The 27,574-nt window shown below is 37.8% G+C and overlaps 1 protein-coding gene and 1 long non-coding RNA gene across 9 annotated transcripts in view; one reads left to right on the top strand and one right to left on the bottom strand.

Annotated features, from left to right (window-relative positions):
• Positions 1 to 791, top strand: part of LOC110345386 (uncharacterized) — a 28,104-nt gene extending 27,313 nt beyond the window's left edge. For all 3 annotated transcript variants that reach the window (XR_015448662.1, XR_002388695.2, XR_015448661.1), the window contains exon 3: positions 229 to 791. This is a non-coding gene — a long non-coding RNA (uncharacterized LOC110345386). The remainder of the gene's footprint in view (positions 1 to 228) is intronic.
• The window catches only part of Cdk6 (cyclin dependent kinase 6), a 229,811-nt gene that overhangs the window by 56,977 nt on the left and 145,260 nt on the right, over positions 1 to 27,574 (bottom strand). The gene's annotated exons all lie outside the window — the stretch shown is intronic.

Here is a 27,574-nt window from a genome sequence, read left to right as displayed (position 1 = left end):
GAGACACAGCAGCTGGCTTCAGTGCACCATCCCTAGTGGTTTAAGGACAAGATTCACTTCGCAAAGAACTCCATATATCTAGGGTGACACTGTGATAAATGCAGTAAACAAACAGGACTCCTCACTCACAGGCCAGGACATCATCCTCACTCATGAATGCAAAATAACACAAGCTTCAGAAAGCAAAGACCCAAAACCTCTTATTTAAAGCTATTTTTTTTCTTACAGGACCTAAAAGGTAAAAAATGGAAAATAGATGACGGCAACAACTCCACCTCAATTCTCAGGTCAATATTATTGGAAAATCAGAAGATTCCAGAGGCTGATGGAATGTGACCCTGGAGTCTCCAGAACCTGGAGGACAAGTCAAACTTATCATGACACTTGGGGAATCAAAATAAAACCCCTTCCATGCTGCTCTTTTCAGGGAACAAACAAAAACTGGGAAGAGCTTCAGTGAGAATGTGTAACACAAATATTCATACCACATGAGAAAAGAAGTCATCCAGAGGAAAAGATCCAGAAAACAGAAGAACCCATTTAGTGCAGAGTGAATCAAACAGATGAAACAAACACAACTGCAATCACTTCAGCCAGGCTGAGGCCTGAAGAAGATGTATGATGTTAAGACTTTAGATTTATGCATGTACAGGGGATTAAGTGCTTCCTGTTTTGGGCAGGGTAGAGAGGCAGATACTCTATGGATACTTGAAATTGAGGGCTTTTCCTTTATTGTTAGGTAAAAAACTGAATACATAACTCTACTACATAAACATCTTGTATTATTCAGACCCCTTTTGTCTTTATTGATTTGTCTTCTTGTATTATTATCAACATCTATCTAAACTTCCTAAAATTCAGCTTTATGTATTGGTGCATTAGGACTGGTGAGAAACTCTCTAGAAAAGTTCCTATCAATCTCCTCCTCTCCTTGATGCACATACTGTTCCTTCCATCAAGGGACAGAGTTTATTCATTTTCCATTGAATCCAGGTTGGCTTTTGGGACTTGCCTGACCTGTAGAATGGGATGGAAACAATGTTTGAGGATACAAAAGTGTGGTCACAAGAACCCTTGTAACCTGGGCCTTTTCAAATAGTTCCTCTTGAGATGCTTCCTCTTGGGACCCAGTTACCTTGCCAGGAGAAGCCCCCCAAAATGTTCTGGTCCCCAGACCCAGCTGAGCTGTCAGCTAAAAGCCACGTGAGCAAGCCATCTTGAACAGTCAAGACCAACTGATTCCCTAATGAATGCAGCCCCGCCCAACATCACAGAGAGCAGAATTGCTCAGCTGAGTCCAGTCAACTGACAAGATTATAAAAAATAATGAAGTGGTGGTTAAGTTTTGCAGTAATCAGCAACATTAACAGCTTCCCCCTTTATCTCATTTAACATACTTTGTTTTGAATTTATGTAGGGCTCAAATTTATTTAAGGGATATCTGGCTGATATCTAATGGAGGAATCATGGTGATGTGATAGAAATAAAAAACACAATTTAACAATGCCAAAATGATGGTGTTCCAGTTATCAGTAAGCTCTGATATATTTTACCAGCCTCATCTCCCACAATATTTCCATACCCTTTATACTCCAGTCACACACTAGACTATACTGCTGGTTTTCAACCTTGACTTTGAACAGAATCATCCTTAGGTTTTGAGAAAAACTTAGGTATCCGGACTTTATCTTGGTCCCTCACTGAGTTATATCTCCATGTGTGAGCCATTTGTTTATATCCATACAAGAAAAATTTAACAAATATCAAAGAAACTATTTTAAGGCAATCATTCTTAGAAAAATAACTGGGCAAAATTCAATGATCAAAGAGAAGATGGTATTTTTACTGAGAGTCCATCCAATTTGGGTCCAGTTTTTAGTTACATACTGTATCTCTGCTTTATTAATATTTCTAGCTGGAGAAACACTTCTTCGCTCCTCTGACACATTGTGACAGAAGTGCAGGTACCAACTGTGCATAAAGTTCCACTTGAGTGGGTTACATATCCTGTGAAGGCACATTTACTTTCTCACTTCAATTCAGATTACTCTTTTACAATCTAGCATTATAGGAGATGAAATACAGCATTACAGGAGATGAAATACAGCATTATTTTAATCTGAATACAGCATTATTTTAAGCTGTTCTAAGGCAACTGTGGTTTCTGATTGGTTACTCATCTTTCTAAAAAAATTTTAGTAGGGCTATCTTCATTTTCAATACTTTAGTCTGTGATACCATTATGATCATAAAATAAATGTTTATACAGTAAAAATGAAAACAATATTGGTAAGTTTTAGTTCCTTTCTATTTAAAATTTAGTTACCACTCAAAACACAGAATAAATTTTTATCAAATGATTTAAAAAATACTTATTGAAAATGACCATTCTCCTTTATTTTATAAATGACATATTATATTAATAAATTTCCTAGTATAACACCATTCTTGCCTTCTTGAAAAAATCATTCCTAATCATTCCATATTAATCTTTTAAGAAACCTGAGAATTCTATTTGCTAATATTTATTTACGATATTAACCTTACTCATATATTAACCTGTACTTATAAAGCAGACTAATCTATAGTTTTCTGTTAATTTTTTCATGTTTCAATATCAGGGATATGCAAGCTTTCCATCTTTCCTATATTCTTTAATTGTATAATAACATAAAAATAATTAGTCCCTTGAGGATAAAATTTACCCATAAAATCATCTGGTTTTGCATCTTTCTTAGCATTGTGTCTTTACCAAACATAGTCCGTTCAGGTTTCAATCTCTTTTTAAGTCAACTTTGATTAAGATAAAATATTTTCTATGAAAACCCAATCTAGATTTTAAAAAATGCATTGGTTTTAGTATGAATGCAGTATTTCTTACAGTTATTTTATTGGTTTCCTTGGTTATACTGATTTTCTCTTTTTTAATGTATTTTTTCTCTTTATATCTGACAGGCTTATCAGAAGTTTAGCTGTATTATTTATTTTTAAAAACTCACGCAGGGTTTTATTTCCACTTTGGGAAGATTATTGTTTTATAATTTTTTGATTTCTATTTTTAGCCTCTTAAATTTCCCCCTCCTAGTTTCTTTGTTTTTCTTTTAGTTAAAAGTTTATTTTCAATTTTGATTAATAATAGAATATTTAGCTATTATTTTATACTAAATTTTTCTTAGTTTTGTTCATCTTTTAAAAATATGTAATCTATTTTAATTTTCTCTTTATTCTAAGAGTATACTACTCAAATGATGACAATTTTAAAAATCTAGTTCTAAGTTCTTGAGAACAAATTTTCCTAATGGTAAAACATAAATTCCTTTTTTTAGGAATTATAATCTTGTGCCTATAAAAACTGATGGAAGACTGCCTAAGGCACTTGAAGTCACACATAAGCAGAAATTTATTTATTTGAGAGCTTTATAAAGAGTGAACATTACTGATAAAAATGTTTCAGGTTTTAGTGCAAGAAGGAAGGACAGTTAACAATATAATTAATTTTTATTAAAAGCTCCTCTATGTTGAATAATTCTAACTGTCCTTAAAAACAAAGCATAATGTCAAATCTAAATTTAAAAACATGTTGTAGGAAACAATGAGTGTAATATTTAAAGATCAACATTTAGAAATCTGTGACAAAGGTAGCTACCAATGGTAACAATGGAGTTGTCTAGTAAGCAAAGATAACAATAGGAACTATGGACAGAGTTTGGTGGTTGAAGCCAGCTGGAACTAAAGCAAATACAATGTTTATTACAACCATTACATGTATTAACAGCCTCTAGAGGTGCTGAATGGATTTGGCAACAGGAGGGGTAGCAGAAAGTGGGGAGGAGTTCAAGGATATTTACACAAGTGAATGTATCTGTTTAAACTGCTTTGATCTCTATTCACAATTTTTTGAAGCAGTTCAATAACAATATAAGATAAAGTAGAGCCAAGGCCAACTCTGACTCAAAATACATGTCAGAATAAAGTGCGTTCACTTAATAATCTACTTAACAGTCTTTTATTCATGTACCCTTTCACCAAGATCCTGAAAAAACTGTCGGTCTGACTGAGCAGAGAAGCAGGGTGTGAACACTGTGCTGGGGCTCTTCCTTTTGCCTCTCCAGATGCTCTCTGCCCTGGAGGTAGACCTCTATCTGCCATATGCCTTCAGTTTCTTATTGAGTTTGGCCAATGGGAAGCTTTGGCAGGAGTTCAGAGAGAGAGGGAGAAGAGAAGGTCATGTCCTTAACTCCTTGGTTTCCTCCAGCAAGTGGTCTCCAGCAGGCTGTGTTGTCAACACACAGTCATGGCCACCTCAGGCAGCTTACTCTATTTGTTTCCCTCTGGATTCCTCCCCTTCGTCCTTTTGAGCCTGGGAATGCTAACAGCATGGGTGCTACTGAGTCAAGGTCTGGCACCATCCTGAGTCCCCTAAACCCATGTCTTTGTTAAGTCCTGTCTTAAACAAACCTTGAATTACCTTATTATATTGAGTGAGTCATATAGAGTATTTCCTGTTGGGGCACTAACACCTATAGTTTACAGATGAAGAGACTAGCACAGGGTGGGACTTCAAGCCTCAATTTTCTCATGTGCCAAAAGAGGACATCTGGATTAGGTGACCTGTAAGATGCTTTGTTACTATTCTAAGAGTCCCTCAATGACATGGCAATAGTAATGGAAGACTTACAAATGTCCACACCTTACAGACTGAAGAATTCTAGGCTTGGCTATCCTTGCTGCCCTTTCTTTGGCTTTGTAATTCCTAAGGACTGTACCAGTGGGGTGCTATCCTCCTTTTGGTTCCCTTCATGTTGTCTCAAATGCAAACAGGTGTAGATAATGGTTTATAAAATATAGATGCAACCTTTGGGGTACTTCAGCTTTCTCTTCCATAAATAATTGCTTTCTCCAAGGCCACATTGTCAGGCAGTCACTTTTCTTATATAATGCACAATTCCTAGATGCACACCATGGGCAGCTGCCCCCTAAATCCATACTCTACCCATGCCAGCTGTGGTGGTGTGCCCCTGCAATCCCACCTACTTGGGAGGCTGAGGTAGAAGGATTGTGAATTTGAGCCTGGGGACCACAGTGAGACTCCATGTCAAAAACACCACCATCGGGCCGGGGATTTAGCTCAGTGGTTCTGCTGCTTGCCTTGCAGGTGCAAGGTCCCGAGTTTGATCCCCAGTACCAAACCAAACCAAACCAAACCAAAAACCAACCAACCATACAAAGAAAAACACCACCATCATCACCACCACCACTGTATCCAGAGCTCTGCAGAGCACCTGACCACAACTTCTACTCTCTTGTGGATGTCGCCACTCATTCCTTCCATAGGAAGCTCAAACTCAAAATGCATTCATCGTTTTCCACTGAAAACTGCTTCTCCTCTTGTATTCACTCTCTCTGTAAGCAAAATCACCAGCTACCAAGGTTCCCTACTCATCTTCCTGAGCAGTGAAGTCACCAAACCTGACAGTTACATTGTGAATCATTCTTCTTCCTGATAATCCCAGCAGCTTCCTCTGGGTTTTTTTCCTACCAGTCTACTTCCTTCCACTCTAGACTTTTCAAGTGCACTTCCCCGCTCAAAATCCTTTATCTATTCTCCATAACTTTCAGGGTCAACATTAAGTCCAGCTTACCCACACTGCCCTCACAATCTGGCTTCCATGTCCTCTGACTTCATCACATGCTCCTCCTTTACAAAAAGTTTGTCCTTACCTGCTTACAGGCTTCAAGATTTTTAAATATGTGTGCTGTTTCATTCACTGGTGCCTTTTTATATACGCTGAAACCTTTCACTAGGTCCTCCTCACAACCTATTTTTAATTCTTGTGAACCTTGTTCTGCCTAGTCCTTCCAAACTTACTTCACTGTATCTCTTTCATTCTGTTTCACAGCATACTCAACCCCACAGCCAACCTTCTGAGGACAGAAACCACTTCTAGGTGAACTTCTCAACATCAGCACCTTAAACAACGTTGGATATAACAGGCATAAAATAAATGCACATTCCAACAAATGTATGGGTAGCCAGAAGACGTAAGGATGAGAGGTTCCAGGCTTAGGAAGGAGAACATAGGGCAGGACACATGGTTCCTATAATCTGGGAAATAGACCCTGCTTAGGTCCCCAGACCCACACCAGACATTCTGAGAATCTACCACTACTATCTTTAGTCAATGTGTGACTTTCTGATAAAGTTCCAGACCACTTAATTTTTATAAAATGAAGATTTAAAATGTTTAAAGGATCCATGTTTTCCTCAGGCTGCACTGTTCAAATTTCATTTTGAACTCTGTGAAACTTAAAATAATTACCCTTTGCTAAATGTCTATTATGTTTCTAGTAAGAAACTCTTCCTTCCTTCCCTTTCTTTCTTTCTTTCTCTCTCTCTCTCTCTCTCTGGATTGAACTCAGATCCTTGCACTTGCATGGCAGGCGGTGGAACCACTGAGCTAAATCCCTGGCCCTCATTCTTTTTGTAGAAGTATAGTATAGCATAGTTTTTTGATTCTGACACTAAACAATCACCCACTTGATCTTTCTCTGCCTTCATCATAGGAACCAAGTAAATATTTGCAGACATTCCTTCAACCTTTACAGATAAGTAGAAATGTAAACCAGTCTGAAAACACAGGATATGGCAGACTGCACAGCTCATCGTTTCCTCTTAAAAAGTTATTTTAACTTTTAAGGGAATCTCTGTGCTTTAGGAGGCCACATAATTACTCAGACTTGTAAGAGAATTTAAAAATGGATTTTTTTTGGATATGGAAATAGTCAAATACCCTCTAAAATCTGTGCCTTTTTTCTCCTTGGTCACTATGATCATTTTTACACAGGCTACATGCTACCTTTGATCTTAGCCAAAAGGCCGAGAAGCGATACACAGGCTACATGCTAACCTATGACATGAGTCTATCAGATTGGTTAGTGCATGAGAAAAAGGAAATGGAAGCGTAGTTTTGAAATCTAAGTTAAAGCACACACATTCTTGAACATATTAAAATTCTGTGGGCACTATCTTCCTTAAATGGAAGAATCTAAAGATCCTCAGTTGACTTACCAAGATACGGTTCATTCTGCGGCATGTACTCTCCCCATACATCCCTCCATCTAAAAAGGTTCACAGAGATGTACACAGGAAAAGAAAACTAGCCATACAATTTCCAACTAACCTGGTGTGTTAATTTTCTCTCGTTGCTGAGACAAAATACCTGACAACAAAAGTTAGAGGGGTTATTTGGTTTACAGTTCCTAGAAGGTTCAGTCCATAATCGGCCAACTCCAAGGCAGAGATGACAAACAGGCATGGCAGAGCAGAAACAACATGGCACTCTCAAGGCAGCAAAGGTAACAAGAGGGAGTTTAACAGCATCTTTCTGTCCCTTTTATCTTATTCAGACTACTGGGGATTAGGGCGGTGCTAATCACTCACATGGAGTGGTTTAGTAATCACACACCCTTAACCCCAGCATAAAGTCCCACCTCATCCGAATGAAGCTTAGGGGACATCTAAACACAAACCACCTGGGATACCAGAAACAAATTTAAAGTACAGAGGACTCTGGTGTTCTACTATTATTTTGTTTCAGCTATTAAAGTGAAAAAATTAAACAAAATATGCTTGTGAAGATTAGGATGTTTCCTGATTTTCATTTAGCAAGACTAAAACTGCAAACAAAAAAGGGGAAGGGCATAACTGACAGAAGGACTCAGATTGCAGCCTTAGGAATTTGGGTTAGAATAAAGGAAGTATTTCCTGACAAGAACTGTTAAATATCAGAATGGGTTGCTATGGGATTTTGTGATCTTTTTTTCTAAGACTTTTTATTTTTAATCTTATCTGAGGATAAAGAAGTGGGCTAGAGAAAGAAAACATTTGTAAAGAACAGAAGATGTAAAGTACTGTGCTGGACTGTCTACCTATTATACTTTACATAATCTTCAGTTTCATAGTACGAGGTACAGATAAGGAAGAGGCTACTCACAGAAGTTAAGGACCAATCACCTAGTGAAGGGCAGAACCAGGAATTAAAACAGGGCTTACATAACTCAGGTTTATTCTCCTTGTTGTGGAGCCTAGATGGCTCAGATCTTTTTTTCCCTCCCTACGGTCTTTAGCCTGATTACAATACAAATGTTTGTTATTTCCCAATCAACCAACATTTTTACAACAGTGTAGGTTTACCAAAATATCGAGAAATACAGAAAATGTTCTTCTAGGAGAATAATACCCAAAAGATTTCACCAAGATGGCCATCAGTTGTGGGATCAGGGTAGTGGGTGTGCAAATAGCTGAGTCCTAGATGGAGGTCAAGGAAGGTTGACCTACCCACAATGCTTTGCATAGGGCATGGGCAAGTTGCTGCTGTTCCTTCAGAACTCCCTTCCCTGGAGACCACAGCACTGTCCTTCTTCCCAATTTGTTCTCCTTTTGTATCTTCTAGCTCTGCATGTGAAGTCATCCTTTAACCAGTTTCCCAAGTCAGACTCTTCCTCCATCTCACCCCTCACTCATTTACATGAACTCAGTATATAAAATAGGCACACAAATGCAAAGAGGACAGCTGGGAAACTAGAAGGAAAATGCAGTGTGGGAGCCTGCATACCATTATCCACCATTTTATAAGAGTTCCAAGCAAAACAGGGAAAAAAAAGTTACAGCACTAGGAATAATAATTTTTCAGGTTTGAACTTAGTACAAGTGCATGGGTGCCATTATATCATCCTGGATTTAGTTATCTGATTTCAAATCTGATGTATTTAAAATTTAAATTCATTTCATATCTTCTATGAGCAAAGATGAAGAAAGGATCACTGAGAAGAATATAGGTGTTAATTAAATAATTACAGAATAAATAAATTCATTTGCTCTTAACTACAGTGCTTCTCTTAAATTGTCTCAGTTTCTAGGAAGAACCACACTAATACCACAGACTTCACAGAGTATTTCTAGGTACATCCGCCATCAGGAGAGGGACATGTGTGAACATAAAAACCAGCGGAAGGTTTCTCACCTAAACTCAGGGCCTCATGCTGCATGTATGTTCAGGGCTGGCTAGTTGCTGCCTGCAAACACAACTTGAAAGGAAAAGTAACCTTTACATTTGGGTAAAATTTGGCTTTTACCTCAGAACTAATTCAAAGAAACTCTACCTTCATTTATAAACATTTCAAAGAATGTTGCTGCTTTCTAGAAATCTGTTGCCACATTTCCCTCTGAAGAGTTCATTTAGTCACGTTTCCAGCTGTATTGAGCTGATATTCACCCAGGCAAGGAATTTAAACATGGGGACCCAACTACTGGGGGTGGAGACTGAGGGACAATGCACATTGGGCATATGGTGCCACTTTCCCTTGTAGATAACAAACCCCGCATGACTGTAGAAATGATGTCTTCATTTACTCACTAAACATTTGCAGGGTGCTACCCAGTGGTTGACATTTAGTGCTAGTAATTACTAGGGTATGGTTCTGTCCTTATGGGACTTAACAGTCTGACCAATTCCAAAAATGTGGTGGGGAAGATGGGAAGGAATACTACTATAAATTTTAAGACAAACGAATAGAATCTGTAAAGTTCATCTGACTTCAAAAGAAATAAATGCAAAGTGATTCCATCAATATTTTCCATTAATAAAGACACTTCCAATCCGAGAGGAGGTTTGGAGATGTTGGAGGAACCCAGCTGATTATCTCCAAGCCTGTTTCCCAGGGGGAGTTTAGGTAATGCCCAGAAATGTTATATGAAATGTGATTCTAAGTCAGGAAAATTTAGGGCTATGCTGAGTTTATCGTCTTTAAGTTCATTAAACACTGACATATTAAAAGCTCTGAGAAGTTTTGCAGTTAAGAGAACCTACTTAATTCAACATTTACCAAGCCTAATGATTTTTCTTTTTTTATAACATCTATTACCACTCTTTGGAATTTTTATTCCTTGGAAAATACTTTGCAAAGCTCTAGTCAATGACAACATGCAGGGTTGGGAAGAAGTAATTTGCAATAAGTTTTGGAAAGTATCTGTGTATGCAACTTAATGCTCTTAACTAATGTAGACCTGAAAAATAACAGTAAGTATGTCTTGCTTTAAAAGCAAGGTATGAAGCTGAGGATGTAGCTTGGTGGTAGAGCACTTGCCTAGTAACGAGACCCTTAACATCAGAGAAAAAAAATCAAATAATATATAAATAAAAATCTGGTTTGCATTAAAAAAAATCGAAGCACAAAATGCAAATGAGTTATTTACCCTTCAGAGCTTCGGTAAAACCATTATGGCATCAATTACCACTATATGTTATTACAGATATAGATGGTGGGGAATATGCCTTATTTATTTTCCATTTCTTCTTCATAGTACAAGCAGAATGCAGAAAAAAATCTAATTACTTAAATTTTCTAACTGTTTGTACATTATCTGGAAAGACATTTATAGTTCATTGTTGAAGTTCATAACATTTTTTTGGCAACTAATTCACCATGATAGGGGGGTGAGATTATAAAAACAAATAGTAGATTATGCTTTTCCTGGAAGAGTTCATGGCCTAGTGAGACAAACCAAAAAAGAAATAACATTAATACAGTGTGGGAGGAACTATAATAAGGCACTGAGAAAGTGCTATAGAAACACAGATGACTTCATTAAACAGAATGGGTGATATACTGCTCCTAACATAAAGTACACATAATTCGCCTATGTATAATAAAAATATGGCTGCAATAAAGAAAGTAATAAATATTTATTGAGCACTACTATATACTGTAAATCTGCATGCCAGACTTTCTTAATTATCAAAGACCACTACTAGTCTCAGCATTGCAAGTTATTCTTGAAAGGAATATAAAAGATCTGTCAGATTCTTGAGCAATTTTATATCCAGAATTAGAGGTAGCCAAGCAAAAGTTTGGTTTTACACTATAGAAAAAGTCTAAGGCAAAGAACATCAAAGCAAGCAATCCATGGGATTCATAATCAGAACTATATTTTACATACTTTCATTTCATAGTTAGAGCCAGCAGAGGGAGTAAACTGCTTCCAAAAAAAGTCTAAAGTATCTATAGAGAAATGTAAGGCTGTGTATGTAAAGAAAACATAAAAGCAAACTGGAATGCAGAGACACACTTCAAATACAGGAAAATAATTTAACTGTACTTTAGAAATTTGGTACAATGTAAGAGTAACAAGCAATTGTTGAGTAAACTGCAGGATGCCATCCTCTTGCTCCAACAAGACATACAGGACTGAAAGTATGAACTTTCCTATCAGCTATTCCCCTGCTGGGTATCTTCCCCAAAGAATTAAAAGAATCATACCACAGTGATATATATGTGCACCCATGTTCATAGCAGCACAGTTTGTAATAGCTAAAACTTGGAAACAGCCCAAATGCCCATCAACTGGAGACTGGATAAAGAAAATGTGGTTTTTAATAAAATAAAATGGAGTACTACTCAGTCATAAAAAAGAGAAATTAGAGCCATTTATAGCTAAATGGATGCACATTGAGACAATACTCTTAAGTGAAATTAAATAGGACACACATGTGTAAATACCGAATAGTTTCTCTACTGTGAGAAACTGAAAGTGTAAATAAGGACTAAAATGTATAACAGATAATGTGAATTAGGAAGAAAAGGAGCAAAGGGGAAGGGGAAGTGGGAGGGGGTAGGAGAAAGGAAAGAAGGGAATGGAATTAAAATGAGAAAATGAAAAAATGGAAACAAAGTCTTTGTAAATAGGGAGGGATGGAGGGGTTAAAGGGAGGGCAGGGGAAGGGGGAAAAATAAGAACCAAGATGGATTATGTAAAGGTGCAAATTTCCAATGATGAATGTCATTATATTGTATACCTAAAATGTATCAATAAAATTAAATAAAAAAAAAAGAAACTCTCTGCCAACTGATGTTGCAGTACTAAGCTGTCCAAAGTGGTAGCCATTAGCCACCGGCAGCTATGGAACACTTGAAATGTGTCAGTCCAAATTGTGGTAAGCTGGAGGGAAACACTGAATGGAAGACAGCCACTTGATTTTGAAGACTTATTAGCACAAAGAATAGAAAAATCTTTCCTAAATATTGTTTTTCCATTTTGATTATTTTGTTTTTTAATTCATTCATTTAAAATATTTCCAGCCTCCTAGTTTATGAAAGTATTTTTCTAATAAATGTACCATTATATACTTTAAGAATGTTTTCACTTTTCATAAAGCGTATACATAACATCAATTTTTTAAAAACCATAAATAAATAGATGCTTGTTGAAAAGAATTCCCTTCTATGCTTTTTTGGATTGAAGCCCTTTACAGTTACATTCAATCTTTCTCATGTAGTCATAACAGCATTTACTTTAGTGCTCTGAATTAGCCTCTGTGAATAGCTTTGGTCATATTGTCAACTTTGATGTAGAGTTCACTGTTGTAATGTGAAGTCACTCCTATGTATTAAATAGGCAAGAGGAAAAAAAGGGGATTCTACAGAAGTTGTTAGAAACCTATAGTGAAACTGAGGTGTGGCAAGTCGATAAATGCCATGGTTGAAATGTCAGTCACCAGTACTCTGGGAACAAGAAAAGACCAAGTCCTCATGTGGCCACCCACCCACTCAGTGTACAAAATGTCCACTCAGATCCACTGTGTGGTCCTCTCCCTGGGGAGGTACACCTAATATATAAATATCAGCCATTTATTAATCTCATCTTTGGTCACTAGAGGACACCACACTATACATGTAGTGTAAGACTAGATGAATTATAGGAAGAAGTTCTGGTTTGATATTTGGAGAACTGTGTTTTCATTCCTGACACACTTGTGTACATTTGTTATAAATAACCTCTGTATATTATCTTATAAAAAACCTATTTCAATCCCTTGGCTCCATTTTTCTCAACAATAAAATCAAAGTCATTAGATTATTTCAAAAGTCCTTTACTTGACATTTAAAGAAATGGAACTTTGACCAACAGGAAAATTTAAAAGACATTTATAAGTCCCCAAGAGAATGTCTGATTCCATAAAGCTAAAGTGGAATTTCAGAAGTCACTGTGAAGAGGAGTCATTTAGACTAAGAACCAAGGGCAAAGCCACATACCTCTGATCATACCCAGTTACAGGCTGGAAAACAATTATGTCTATATGTCTGTGTAGCATGGTAAGGGGCTGGAGCCCATTTCATATTCTTTTCAAAATTAGGTATTGTTAAACAGGAATGTGTAGTGGCTGATTGCACTTTCTGTAGGCAAGCATCCAAATGTATTACCTAATAGGCTCACAGTAGCCATTTCAAAAGACAAGGGTAAGATTTTGTATGTCTGTCCCTAAAATACAGTCATTTCTAAAAATAAAGATCATAGCAAAAAAGGAATGGTCTGGAGAAGAACGTTTCTACCTCTATCTATGGTAGCATGTGAATTTATCAAAATGAATTATCGGCTGCTATCTTCATAAATCACTAAAAGAGGGCTGAGGGTGTAGCACAGTGGTAGAGCAAGCGGCTAGCATGCTTGAGGCCCTGGGTTTAATCCCTAGTAACCCCCCCCCCAATCACTGAAGGGAAAAATATATCAAATCATTGAAACTGCATAAATTAATTATAGGTAGAAAAATCTTAATCCCCTTACAACATACTAAAAAGTTCAAGAGAAAGAAATTTAAGCTGCATAAAACATCTCTGGAAATTCCATTCTGTTCTCATGCAACTGAATGAATGAAGTTATAAAATCAAGCATAAATAGCAGAAAATACCTGAATCATCTTGATTTCTTTTAAACATTACTGAATAATTATGATCGAAGACAACTTTATTTAAATTACAATAGAATAAAGTCCCACAGTTTCTTGTTGCTGATTAAGTGATTTTAAAAAACTCAAGCAGCAATGCTCTAGGTAATAAGTGCTTTCCTGTTACCAGCTCTCATATCCGAGGGCACTGGATCGAGCTAAAGGACAAAGAGATAAGGGCAATATTGCTAGTTACTAACAAATGACAGATAAAAGAGCTCTTCTGGGTTCTGATTAAGTGACAGCATTCTACACATTCTTTTGACTTGAGAAAGTCAGACCAAGAGCAGCAGCTACGTTCCATGTGAAGCACCACTAAATAAGCGTATCTGCCATGCTTTCACATTCCCGCAGGACAAGATTCCTCCCCTTTCATTCAACAGAGGCATGTTCTCTGGGCTCACAGCAATAATGTGCCTCTTCTTCAGCTTCCATAAAAAAGCATAAACGTATATGCTGAAAGCACAGAGAAGTTTTGTGCTGTGGGATGCGGTGGCTGGGAGCCAATGTTTACAATCCCCTGGGTGGGGAAGGCAGGCTGAAAGGCTCAGGGAGGCAGGCTTTAAAAGTCTTTGCTGTTGCCGCCAGTGACCTTCGCCTCTGTTTTCAAAGCGGCTCTCAGGTTAACCCCTTGGATTCTGTGTGCACTGGAGCCGCACAAAGGAAATACCTTTCTTTGAAGGACACCTCTCTCATACACTTCGGTTTCTGATTTCAGCTGCTGGAGCAGCTCAAACACTGGATTAAGAAAAAAGAAAAAAGCATGTCTTCAATCTGCCGTAAGAGCCATGGGCATGTCAGGGGTAGTGGATCTGGATTTCGATGTGTGCTGTGTTCTACAAAGTGAAAGTTTCCCGCTTCAGGCAATGGACTCAAGCTTACAAACCAGGGGACTGTGAAACATGAGCATATTTGGTCTCCAGGGGAGAAGGAAGCATCCAATTTATACAGAAATGCTCTTTTCCCAGCTAGCCAATGAGAAGCGAGGCTGAGAGAGTGGGGCTTCCTAGTGGGATCTCCTGACTAGAAGAACGGTGCTGCTTAAAATTAAAGACAGGTTAAATTGCTAACAGCCCAACTTAAAAAACAGCGGAAGAGAAAATGCCAATTGTAGAAATGAAAAGGGGGTTTTCCTGTTCTGAAGTCAAAGCTGACCACACTTGGTTTATCATTACTGCTGCTGTTATTGTTTTAGTGGGAGAGAGTTAATAATCTTTTATTCCTAATGTTAAGAAGATCCATAAAGACTTAGCACACATGCGTGTACGTTTTATTAGTTTTTACAGTTTTACTCAAAAGGTATTATTCAATAGTGACATTATTTAAGACCTCAGAATATTTTCAGGATAGAAAAATTTACTTTAAAAAAAAAAACTGGTCTGAGGGCCAAGGATTTAGTTCAGTGGTTCCGGTGCCTAACTCCCAAGTGCAAGGTCCTGAGTTTGATCCCTGGTACCAAAAAAACGAAACAAAACAAAACTGGTCTGAGGTCAGACTGGTGCCTATTTAAACAAATGCTTTGGTCTATGACAAGTTTTGTGGACTTAAAGATGTTTGAGCCCTAAACACTGATCACCATTAATTCTGTCACTCCTTTATTGAATGACTAGCACAATGAATCCTAAGGTGTTGAATTTGTGCAGTTCTAATATTTGGAGTCTGTGAATCCTTAACATGTCTTCTGCCTTCAAGACAGTTGAGATTTCTGGGAAGAAAAGGAAGAACATACACCAGAAAATGTGACTGACTTGTTAAAGGCCATTAAAGTAAGTCTTATGAAAGAAAATTCAATCAAATACAAGACAATAAAGAGAGGGAGGACTTTCTCTTCACATTTGGAGATGAAGCCCTGGTGTCAATAATGTCATAAGGTATGCCTATTTTGTAACTGGAAGCCCAACGCAGGAAGAGCAATTCTATTTGAGAGTACTGTTTTTCAGTTTTCCTAGACTAAAAAGTGGGTCTTAAGTGCTTATGAAAGGAGTTATTAAAATCAAAACTATTTCCCTGGCTTTCATTATAGACCAAACAACCTGTTCCTTGATATCTTTTGCAGAAGTCATTGGTGATAAAGTAAATACAGTATATTCAACTCTAATGCAGACAGTGCCTAAAATAATGTTTTGAGCTCAGAGAAACTCCAGTACTTCACAACAGAGAAGATGTACTAATCCAGCCAAAGTTTATAATGGGCTTTCCTTATGCTTGGGATCTCATTAAGGACTTGTCCCATTTCCTGTCATTTAACTACTGTAAAAACTATGGGCTCAGCAATTTTTGCCCATATTCTAGGGTAAAAAAACCAAACCAAAACAAAAACCCTGATGTTCAGAACATGTTAGGAACTACAGTAGAGTTCCTCAGCTAGCCTGTGTCTGAGCTAGAATTCAAACTCAGGTGTAACCCAGCGTCTGCATGCCTAACAACTGAGCATGACAACCATGCAGGCAGACAGATCTCCGCACTGTCAGAGCAGCCCCTGGGAAACCTAGTCCATTGCTCTCACCATTTGGGATACGTACAATTACTATGACTAGTGGAGACTCCAAGGCTTAGCAATCTTTTAAGAAAGGAAATGCCTTCAGTTGGAGCATTTTCACCATAGTACTGAATTAAAATAGGTCATGAGGTCAGACTACTTTGTTTCTGCAACCAATTTACTAATATTTATCCACTTTTAAAATGGAATCTAAAAGTAGCAGATGGGATTTTCCCCATCACAATTTTCTGTGTTTTACAAATAGGCTGGGGAATATTTTTATTTATAGGCTCTAGGATCTATATTCTTACAACTCCCAGTTAGAGCCCCTATTTCTACCCAGCTTTTAAGGTATCGCTCTTATTGGTCTCCATAAATGACTACTCTCTTTAAAAAATTGTTGTGAAATCAAAGAAAATAAATACTGCCACCTTTTACAGAAGTGATAAATCATTCAAAAAAAAGAGAAACTTTTCAGCTTGGATTTGGTTTCTGAAGCTGCTTCCAAGAACCTAACAGCTATCCATGAACTTTAATTACTGCCATAGAATTACTAGGCACAACCAGTTACAACGAAGCTTCTCCACGCACAGTATAAAGTTAAAACTGGACAAATGAAGCCAAAATATGCACAGCTAAAAGGAATGTTACAGGGGGGCCTCTCAGCGAACAAAGCAAGCTCAGTTTGGCTCTTTCTCACTCGCACTACCACATCCGCACATCGTTAGTTGGAAAATTCCTGATATATGCTGTAATTTTTTGTGCTTTTTTTCCCCCCAGTACACTTGGGGCTTTAATGTCCAGATGCCATTTCCCCCTTATCTGTCTCTGTTTGGGGCTTTGCCAGCTATGGTCAACAATTAATACAGCTGATGAAAAAAATACAGTACACTCCCTGGCAACTGGTACAGCCTCACAGGAAATACCAAATAAAAACTTGATTATGTATTGTTTAACCATTTTGTTTGCCTGTAGGCCACCCTGTCGTTGGTGTAATTCAGACGCACATGCTTCATCTGGATGGTCTGTGCGCTGCACCATTGTTCTCAGAGTCTGTCATGCACAATCACTGGCTTCAGCCTGTGGCCCTCTAAATGAAAGGAGCAGATTTGTGGCAGCTTTCCAAACTGCATTCCTTTTAATTAGTCAACTTGTGGCCCAATGTTATAATAGATAAGTAACCTCTTAATATTCATGTAATTATTTTTTTTCCCTCATTCAGTTATAAGCCTTTGCGTGGAGGGGTGTGCTTTTCCTATATGGGCTCTGGTTTATGAAACAAGCATGTTACTATTACAAAAAACATCAGACACCATGTTTCAATGACTCTCCATGAGGATAATTCCCAGAAATCACAATATGCCCCTACCTATATTTTAAGCATATTATGAATTTAAAATAGCAACTAGTATTTTTCTTTGGTATGCATTTGATATATGTAAGATGAATTATCTTCTAGCCAACTTAACTGGGCTGGGAAGCCTCCCTTCCATCTGAACTGATAAACTGGTTCACTACCAGAGGGGCAGAAAGCTTCCTTTTATAGGATCTTCTGCAAAACAAGGCTAACATGGAAAGCAGGGAGCAGTTCTCAAAACACTAGACCTCAGTTAAGTCAATAATTAAACTGTTGATGCCCTTAAGTATTGGCACATGATTCCCTTCAAAAAGATAAATTAATTTCTATAATTTGGTTTTTTTTTGGTACCGGGGATTGAACTTGGGCCCTTGCTCTTGCGCAGCAGGCGGCGGAACCACTGAGCTAAATCCCTGGCCCAATTTCTATAATATTAATATTGTCCACTGGTATCAGGAATAAGAATGGCATTTAAATAAAGCTCAGTATTTAGGCTCTTGCAACTGTTTAAATTTCTAAACTAAACCAAGTGCTGCTCACACTGCAATGGTGGGTGAAATACAGTTGTATCTGCATTGCTCTTACATATTCTTAATATTTCACATGCAACTTATGAGACATTTACAATGTCACTTCAATAATTCATGCATATACTAATTGCCTAGTGTGTAACAAGCATTGGATCCCAGTAAGGTGACTGAAGACATTTTATCTGCTCTCAAAAGCCCACAGGTGCCCAATTGAGCAGAGGTCCTAGTTGAGCAGAGGAGGCAAATGTATAACTACTCATTACACATGTAGTAACTACTCATTACATGTGCCAGGGAGAGGCAGGTTCAAATTCTGGCTCCTCTTATGAGCTATATCACCTTGGCTAAATATAAAAACCTCTATATATCTCTGTTTCCTCATCTGTGAAATGGAGGATCATAGCAGCTACTTCACAGGGCAATGGAGAATTACATGATGCAAGAAACAAAGTGAAGGTGCATGGCTCTACATTTTAGCTATCAGCAAATGTCTGCATCATCAACACCACAAGCGTGGGCCAGGCTGCTGGAGAGGCACACACTGTACAGTGTTAAAAGGCAGTAGAGAGGAGCTGCAAAGGCATGACTGGCTGAGAGAACAGCTTGAGCAGAAGCTGAGGGGTATGAAACCATCTTGACCAGAACACGAAGACATCAGGTGCCCAGTGACAATCTCAACTGTGGTGGGAAGAGAAGGTACTGAAGGGTCTTATGTGGGGGATGCATGTCAGATTTGCACATCTGCACTTGTTTTCTGGTAACTGTGTAGGATGAAACTAGAGATGATCCTGGAGGTGGATAGCTCCATCAAAAGTTTGCAACAGTCCAGGGCACAGGAAGACCTGTGGAACTATACCAGGAAGGAGAGGAGAGGAAGGAAGAACAACTTTAAGTGAGTCAAGTGAGGGAGAAAGGAAGAGAAAAGGATGTATCACATTTCTGGCCTGGGTGACTAGGGGGAGGTGGGGAATGATGGGCAGGTTTCCTGCTTACGATGATGTCCAGCTGGATACTGGGGTCTGGAACTCAAAATAGACTAAGTTGGACATAAGCTGAGTTCCCTGCCTCCAGATCACCTTCATGGGGTGAAGGAAACTGTTGGAGAGTGTCCACAGGCTATGTGCCACAGGACAAACCTATGGAAAGCTATGCAAAGAGCAGTGAGCAGGCAGGAGGAAAAGCAGGACACTGTGATGTTACAGAAGCTAAGGCAGATATTTACAAGAAATAAAGAAGAGAGAAGCATACATGTACCAAAAGATACCAAGCAATTTGACGGTTGCCTGCATGAAACTGAAGGGTTAATGGCATCCAGAGTGCAAATTATATTTCTTTGGCTATAAAAGAATAGAGGCAGATGGCAGAGCCATTTGAAGCTGGTCTCTGCCTCCCCTGCCTTTTCCACCACTCGCTAACTTTGCTCAGAACTTCTGACTTCTTAAGGTTTCTTTCCTGGAAGACACAGGATGCAGATTGTGGCTGAAGGCATGGGGCAGCAGAGACATAATGCAAACAGGACCTAGAGGGGCTCAAAGCAGATAGGAGCCCCCCGCCCCCTGTGAATTAGAAGACTTCTGCCTCCAAAGCTGTGGATGTGAAAGTGAGCGTGAGCTCAGATAAACACAGATTAATTTGGAGGTATGTGCAGTAGGAATGAAGAGTTAGGATAGCTCACAAAGGTTTATTTACTTGACAAAAATAAAAAATGATATTATCATGAATAGACAGAGAACCTTGGTTTGCGAAGTCTAAAGCTTATACACTTTTAGTTTGGTGTGCTGGTGCATGCCTGTAATCCCAGCACTCAGGAGGCTGAGGCAGGAGGATCACCGAGAGTTCAAGCCAGCCTGGCTACATAGTGAGTTCAGCCCAGCCTGAACTACATAGCAAGACCTTGTTTCAAAACAAAACAAAAAATTAGTGTATATACTTAAAAAGCTGTCAAATACTATAAACATCACACAAAAAAATCACAGTATTTTGATTAATAAACCAAGAACTCCTCTAGGAAACTTCCTCGTTTTACTTTTTTTGTCCACAAACTATCTGCCTTTCATTTGACAACTTGTGAAACATTTTCTACAGAAAGACAAAGAGAACATGGTTTACTGACAGTTATGATGCAAAAAACATACCACTTCACAAGTGTTCATTGTTTGTGCTACAGGTATCAGTCTTAATAAGAGTAATTTTTAATAAAATCTATTTTGGATGACCCCCCGTCCCCCCGACTGTTTTTATGGTGCTAAGGACTGAACTCCGGATCTCACTCATGCTTAGCACATACTCTACCACCAAGCTACACCACCAGCTCTTGGATGATTCTTATAAGGATAGCTCTTTCTATTTAAACAGGAAAAAAAATGCATAGTTCTTTTTAAAATTAAAATATTGCATTATCTTGTATCTTTTTTCATTATAAAATACCTTCTATTTTGACTAGGCATCGAGGAGGACAGAATTCTTTGCTTATACTTTACATATCTATTGCCTCAAAGAATTTTCTTCAGACTAGCTTCTGGCCCTGTACGTTACAAACCACCATCCACAGACTTTTGGTGCCAGGCACTGTAAGCTCTGCCCACACTGGATTGACAACTGACCCCAGGTGAGTCAGCACAGTGGCAGTGGGGTTATTTCTGGAAGTCAGCTTACACTGGTCTGAGGCCAGCCATTACTGTTTTAAATGGGTTCTCAGTCTGAACCTTAGTTCTCTACTGCAGGGGGCTGCCCTGTGCATTGTGGGATGTTTAGTAGCATCCCTGGCCTAGACCCACTAGATACCAGTGGCAGCCAATATCCCTCCTGCCACCACCACTGTGACAACCAAAAATGTCTTTAGGTAGTGCAAATGTCCCCGGGGGGGGGGGATCATTTCAAGCTGAGAGCTACTGATATATTGATACATTCACTGAGAAACAACAGGGAACCTCACTGAGCTTACAAAGCTCAAAATAACTCAATATTCCCTTAGCCAGATCGCAGAAATGCCCATGGTCAGTCCAGTGGCACCAAAGTGTGTGAGGAGGAGAAATGTTCACCAGCTGCATTTAAAATATCTTACTTCTGCAATTACAAAAAACTCCATGAACAGATTGCTAGGGCCTCTCCCAGGGCCTTGGTGCAAAAGGGGGCCACAGTGAGGGGCTCTGAGCTGACTCATTAGGCACACTACACCCACTTCCGACCGTGAGTGATTCTAGCTGTATTTCATTAGTCATAAGCATTGGTATTTGAAAAGGTTATCTTTTACACTGCATAATAATTAATAATATTAACACTTCAAACAAGTCTCAGGATGGGCGAAAACACATTTCAATTAATCTCATTAATCATCACACTACAATCTACAGTTAAGTAACTAAAGTATAAAAAAGAAGCAGTCTCAATTCACTGGATAACAATCTCACATTTTAATGACATGAATTTGTCAAAGTGTATGCATGAAGAGAGACAGAGACAGACAGAGAATATGAATGCAAGCAAGTAATATTTTGACATCTCCTTTGTCTGGTAAGATGAATAAAGATTTAGATATAGGGCCGGGGATTTAGCTCAGTGGTGCCGCTGCCTGCCTTGCAAGTGCAAGGTCCTGAGTTCGATCCCTAGTAAAAAAAAAAAAAAAGAAAAGAAAAAGAACAAAACCCCCCAAGATTTAGATATAACTAAATTTCCCAGATTAAGTTTCTCTCTTCCAGCTCTGAAAGTATTTCATTTTGATCACGATACTGTTTTCTTACTTTTTTTTATTCATTAAGTTTATTGGTACATTTTAGGTATACAACATGATGCCATTCATCATTGGGAATTTGTACCTTTACATGATATATCTTGGTCATCAAGCTGTTTCTTATCAGTTTTTTTCTCTATCACACTGCTTGTGTTTATCAGCCTAACTCCTTTCCTGGTTTCTGATATGGACTAGACCCCTTATTCAAAGCCTTCTGATAGTTTCCTACCATGCTGAAAAATGCATCACCCCTTTCCCAGGTCTCCAACAGAGCGTGGGGATATGCTCCTGACCAATCCCTTCCTATTCACTCTGCCTCTGTCACAAACTGCCCTTGCTTTCCTTGGACAGGTGGAGGAACTCCCTCCTGCCTTGGTGCTGACGTTACTTGTCCCCTTGGCTGGTTTGTTCCCAAACCTTAGCATGGCACAGCCTTCTTTCTAGCTTCTCACCAGGCTCTACAGAACTTATCACTACATGAAATGATGTAACACCGTAATTTGTTTCCTTGTTTATCATCCATTTTCCTTACAAGAATAAGGGAGACCTACTGTGTCAGCAGCATCTACACTCTCAGCTCAGTACCTGGCCAACAGAAACCTACAGCAAAACCTTCAGCAATCATGTTAAATAGGAGTATGAACTTAAGAGCCCAAGGAGGTAGGTGTCTATGGCTTTAATAATGTTATAGCTATCTGGGTGCTCACAGATCTTTCTTATGTTCCGCTTCCAATTCCATTTCTTTGCTCATTAACAAGTCTCTTTGCCTCCACAGGCAAGCACTATTCTAATCCTGTGTCTTCATTTCTTCACTTAAAAAGGTATATTATATAAATATAACAAAATAATATATTTAGGGGCTGGGGTTTAGCTCAGTAGTTCCGCTGCCTGCTTTGTAAATGCAGGGTCTGGAGTCTGATCCCTGGTACAAAAATAAATAAATAAATAAATAAATATATATATGTTCAGTACTGATTTATAAATATTCAATGTAGTTTATAAATTTCTTCAATTTTAAAATTTAATATTGTTTCCAAGATTCACCCATGTTATTGTCTATATAGCTAGAGGTCATTTTGCTCTTTATTTGTACTCTGGGTTTCTCATATAAGAGAAATCATGCGATATTTAAACTTTTGTGTTTGATTTATTTCACTTAACAGTATGGCCTCAAGATGCATCCATCTGACTGCAAACGATTTAAGTTTATCTTTCTTTACGGCAGGGTATTATTCCACTGTGTATAAATGCCACATTTTCTTTATCCATGCATCTCTTCATGGACATATAGGCTGCCTCCAAGATATATCTATTATGAGTTTTGCTGCTATAAACATGGGTGTACATGTATCATTGTAATACCATGTCTTTAACTCTTTCAGAAGAATACTTAGATGGAGTTTCCAGTCAGTTTTTTTTTTTTTTTGGTACTGGGGATTAAACTCAGGAACTTGTGCTTGCAAGGCAAGCACTGGAACCACTGACCTAAATCCCCGGCCCTCTAGTTAGTTTTTGAGGAATCTCCATACTGATTTTCACAGTTGAACTAGCTCCCATTTCCACTAACAGGGTAGAAGGGGTTCTTTTTCTTCACAGCCTGGCCAGTATTTGTTACTATTTGATTGCTTGATGATGGCCATTCTTTCTGGAGTAAGATGGAATCTCAGAGTTGCTTTAATTTTCATTTCTCTAATGGCAAAGGTGTTGAACTTTCTTTCATGTATATTTACTGGCCATTTGTATACTTCTTCTGAGAGGTGCCTATTCATTTCACTTGCCTATTTTTTGATTGGGTCATTTATTGGGGGAATCTAAGTTTTTTGATCATTTGCATTTCCATTGCTACACAAGTCTATTGTGTAAACATATCAGATTTAAATTAATCTTTATTTTGTATGTGAATTACTGGGTTGTTTGGATTTTTTCATTATTACAAACAGTGCTGCTATGAATATTCCTGAGTATGACTCTTTGTACATGTGAGCAATCATTTTTCTATGGTATATTCCATACCATGCATGAAATTGCAAGGTTTCAAGGAATGGGTATGTTCGACTGTAGAGTTTATGCCAAATTATTTCTCAAAGTGAAGAACCACTTTAAGTTCCCAGCACCAGAGGATCAGAGTTTCAGATGTTTCTTGAAAGTGTACAGACTTGGTTTTAGATAAATGTTTTAAAAATTCGATCTAACATTCTTTTTTTTAAAAAACTGCTTAGTTCTGTCCATTTACATTTATTATGATTAACAATTTGTTTGGATATATCTACTAATTACATACCACTCTTTCTTGTATCTTGGACATTACATTTAGAATATTTGTTTTTTATTTTCAAAGTACATATCATTTAGTGAAAAGTCTTGGTGGTAAACTCCTGGGTTTTGTTTACATGAAAATGTCATTATTTTGTGAGTATGTTCTACACTTAAGACTATACATATATATGCATGTATATATACACAAATAATAAAATATCAGGACTAGTTGTGGCATTTGTACTATTTTGTCTTTTAGGCACCAAGAGAAGAAGAGTATAACATGTAGTTAGTTAGTCACCAAGTAACCAACCTAGCTTTTTGGTTCATACTCATGGTGCTCAGGCATGCTTAGCAAATACAACCCCTCCTTCTTAATCTCAAAGAGCTTTAGGCAGCAAAAAAAAAAAAAAAAAGGTAATCACAAAACAAAAGCAGAGTACAAGGTTTCATGTAAAGGGTGGCTTAAGAAGGGCTGAACTTCTTCACAGCAGGAAGTATCCAAAGGAAGCTGGCTCAAAGTCAGGTCATGTTGCAGAAGCTTCTGAATTACACTTCTACACAACAATGCTTATGTGGCCAAACCACACCTTTACTGTGAATCTAAGAAAAGCCAGAGCATGCTTTCCTCAGAGATCATATTGTGGTTTAATCTGAATCCTGAATTGGGGACTTGGTAAAGACTAAATTAGAGGGTAAGCAATTATTAAAATGCCACACACAAATTTCCAGAATGGCAGGCTGAATATGCCACTGAGTCATTAGTTTAGGTACCAACTCCTTTTGTGAATGGGGAGCATTCTTGCATGAATCTGTACAACGAAACAAGACAGTGCAGGTTATATGAGGGCTGGGCTGAAAGCTTCAGGGATTTCTTTTAACTAATGTTTTTGAAAGGTTAGAAGCTAGAAGAGTTCTTATACGACACATCTAAGTAAACTATGGGAAAGAGTGTATGTTATTCGTGATATTAATTCCTAATCCACAGCACAATGAGTCACTTATTCACCAGAGAAGAATCTAACCTATTTGGGAAATGAAACCTTCTGAATATTAACCACCATCTATCCCCAAGAGAAGGTGATAACTGGAACACAAAACAGGTTAGTTCAGAAACAAGATTAAAGTGCTCATTCTGTCTACAGAAAGGAAAGAAATTCACTTACATAATATATGAATTATTACTTTTCATCAACAGTCATCCACCCTACAGAGATTAAATCCTGAAGGTTTGTTTTGAAAATAGTTTCTCTTATCCTTCTAGAGCTTGTCCCGTAGGTGCTAAAGAAGAAAAGTACAACCACGAAGCTTTGTGCTGGAGCTAAAATTCAATTCTTCCTCAAACCTTAACCTCTTGCCTACCAGGTAAATGTAAGCAAGAATAAGGACTGAAGACACAGTGCTAGATTTCTGGGACTCCAAGACCTCACAACACTGGGAGATGGTGCCTGAAAACTAGACAGCATACACCACCTTACAGCTCACTCACAATAACATTTCACCTACGCTGTCTTGTGAAAACTCTGCCACTGGATTTCCATATTTACTTTCCTATATTCAAAGAACAGATATGTGTACAGAATATACTTTTTCCAAACTTCAATACTGTTTAAATACTGAGAAACAAATAATAATTTTAAAGAGAATAATCTCTTTAAGGTATTAATAACCTAAACTCTAGTATTAGTGGTTCCTAAATAACTAGTTGGCAGTAAAAAAATGGTTTCAGTATTTATTCCTTACCTGTCTTCATATTCTGGTACAAAGAGGCATCTTACTACTATATAATTCAATTACAGGAGTTTATTGGGTACTTTCTTTTTTTCATGTATGAACCTGTTTAATTCTCATAACAATCCTATAAGACAGGTACTGTTATTTTTCTCTGTTTTAATATAAGAGAAACCCAGGACACAGAGAGGCTAAAGAATTTATTCAAGGTCACAGAGCTTGTTGTAGCAAGCATCAAAAAAAGGTCTTTTCCCTTAACCAATGTATTAAGTTGTATTGAATCAAGCAAGATTTTTCAAAACTTATCTTTTGGCCTCTAGGTGAAAATGGTAGGGAAGAAAAATATTCCAGGAACACTTGAATCAACTTAAGATTTCAAAAACAATGTTGCCAAGACGATAGAAACAAGGGAAGAAATTCTAAAACAGGATCAATAGACTCACTGTTTAAAGAAAAGAAAGGACTTATTATCTTGAGAGGGTGTGTACTTTTTATTCACCAATACCTGATGTGATACAGAACACACTCAAAAGATAAACAAATGTAGTACTGGAAAGAATGTCAAGTATATAACTCTTTTTATTTTTTGGTTCTGGGGATCGAATTCAGGACCTTGCACTTGCAAGGCAGGTGGCAGAACCACTGAGCTAAATCCCCAGCCCTCAAGTACGTAACTCTTTAAATCCGATTTCTTCCCAGACTTTTCCAACTTAACAACATCTGGGCTCAAGAAGCTGGCTGTATTCTCTGAAGGGACATGGCTGTTGGCAAGTGTATGATGTTAAGGGTGGCACTGGGCACATGATGGTTGATGGTGAAATTTGGAGACATATTTAATTTTCTAAAAATCCTCAAATTGACCAGAGTTTTACTGGATGGATTCATTTATTTATACATGCACGCATACATACACACATACATACTAGGGATTGAACCCAGGGCCATTGCACTGCTCTTGTTATGTTTTATTTTGCTAAGTCATTAAATTGCCCATGCTGAATTTGAACTTGTGATTCTCCTGACTCAACCTCCCAGTGTGCTGGTATTATAGGTGTGCACCACCATGCCTGGTTTAAACAAATTTTTTACTATTTATTTATTTTTTGGTGCTGCTTGGATTAAACCCAGCACCTTGTACATGGCAGGTATGTTCTCTATCACTGAGCTATACTCCAGGGCTCCATATCTCATTTTTAAATTTGTGGTCCCTTAGAAGCAGCAAGCAAAGAAAGGTAAAAGTAATTAGCCACAAGCAAAGAAAAATCAAATGAAGGACTGAAAATTATTTATACATTTCTTTATATATTTACATCTTTCTTTCAAATCCTAGTTTGAATTTCCTTACTTTGAAAATTAAAAAGAACTCCATGCTACCATTTAACAAAATGAACAGATGAGATGAACCAAGAATAGAGAATAAACTGAAACCACACAAATTTGCCTATAAACATTTAAAAAGTACATCCTCATTACCAATTCCTATTTAGTAAGCATAATATATATGATGCCCTGTTTTCTTCTCTTAAGGTGCCTGTTCTCTAATGAAAAGAGTAAATTATAGTATTTTGTGGCTGTTTACATTACACAGCCCTCATTAGAGTTTAGTCATATAATGACCACATGTGAGGTATATAATCTGCCAATTTCAGCAAAAGCTGGATTATTGGGATAAAGAAAGGAGGAACAGAAAGACAGGTGGCTAATTAGAGA

This window comes from Heterocephalus glaber, unplaced genomic scaffold (assembly GCF_053883595.1).
Source record: "Heterocephalus glaber isolate CG9 unplaced genomic scaffold, H.glaber_assembly_v1.0 deba00000546, whole genome shotgun sequence".
Taxonomy (NCBI): domain Eukaryota; kingdom Metazoa; phylum Chordata; class Mammalia; order Rodentia; family Bathyergidae; genus Heterocephalus; species Heterocephalus glaber.
The sequence above is the reverse complement of the archived record's forward strand: the minus strand, read 5'-3'. Positions and strand labels throughout refer to the sequence as shown.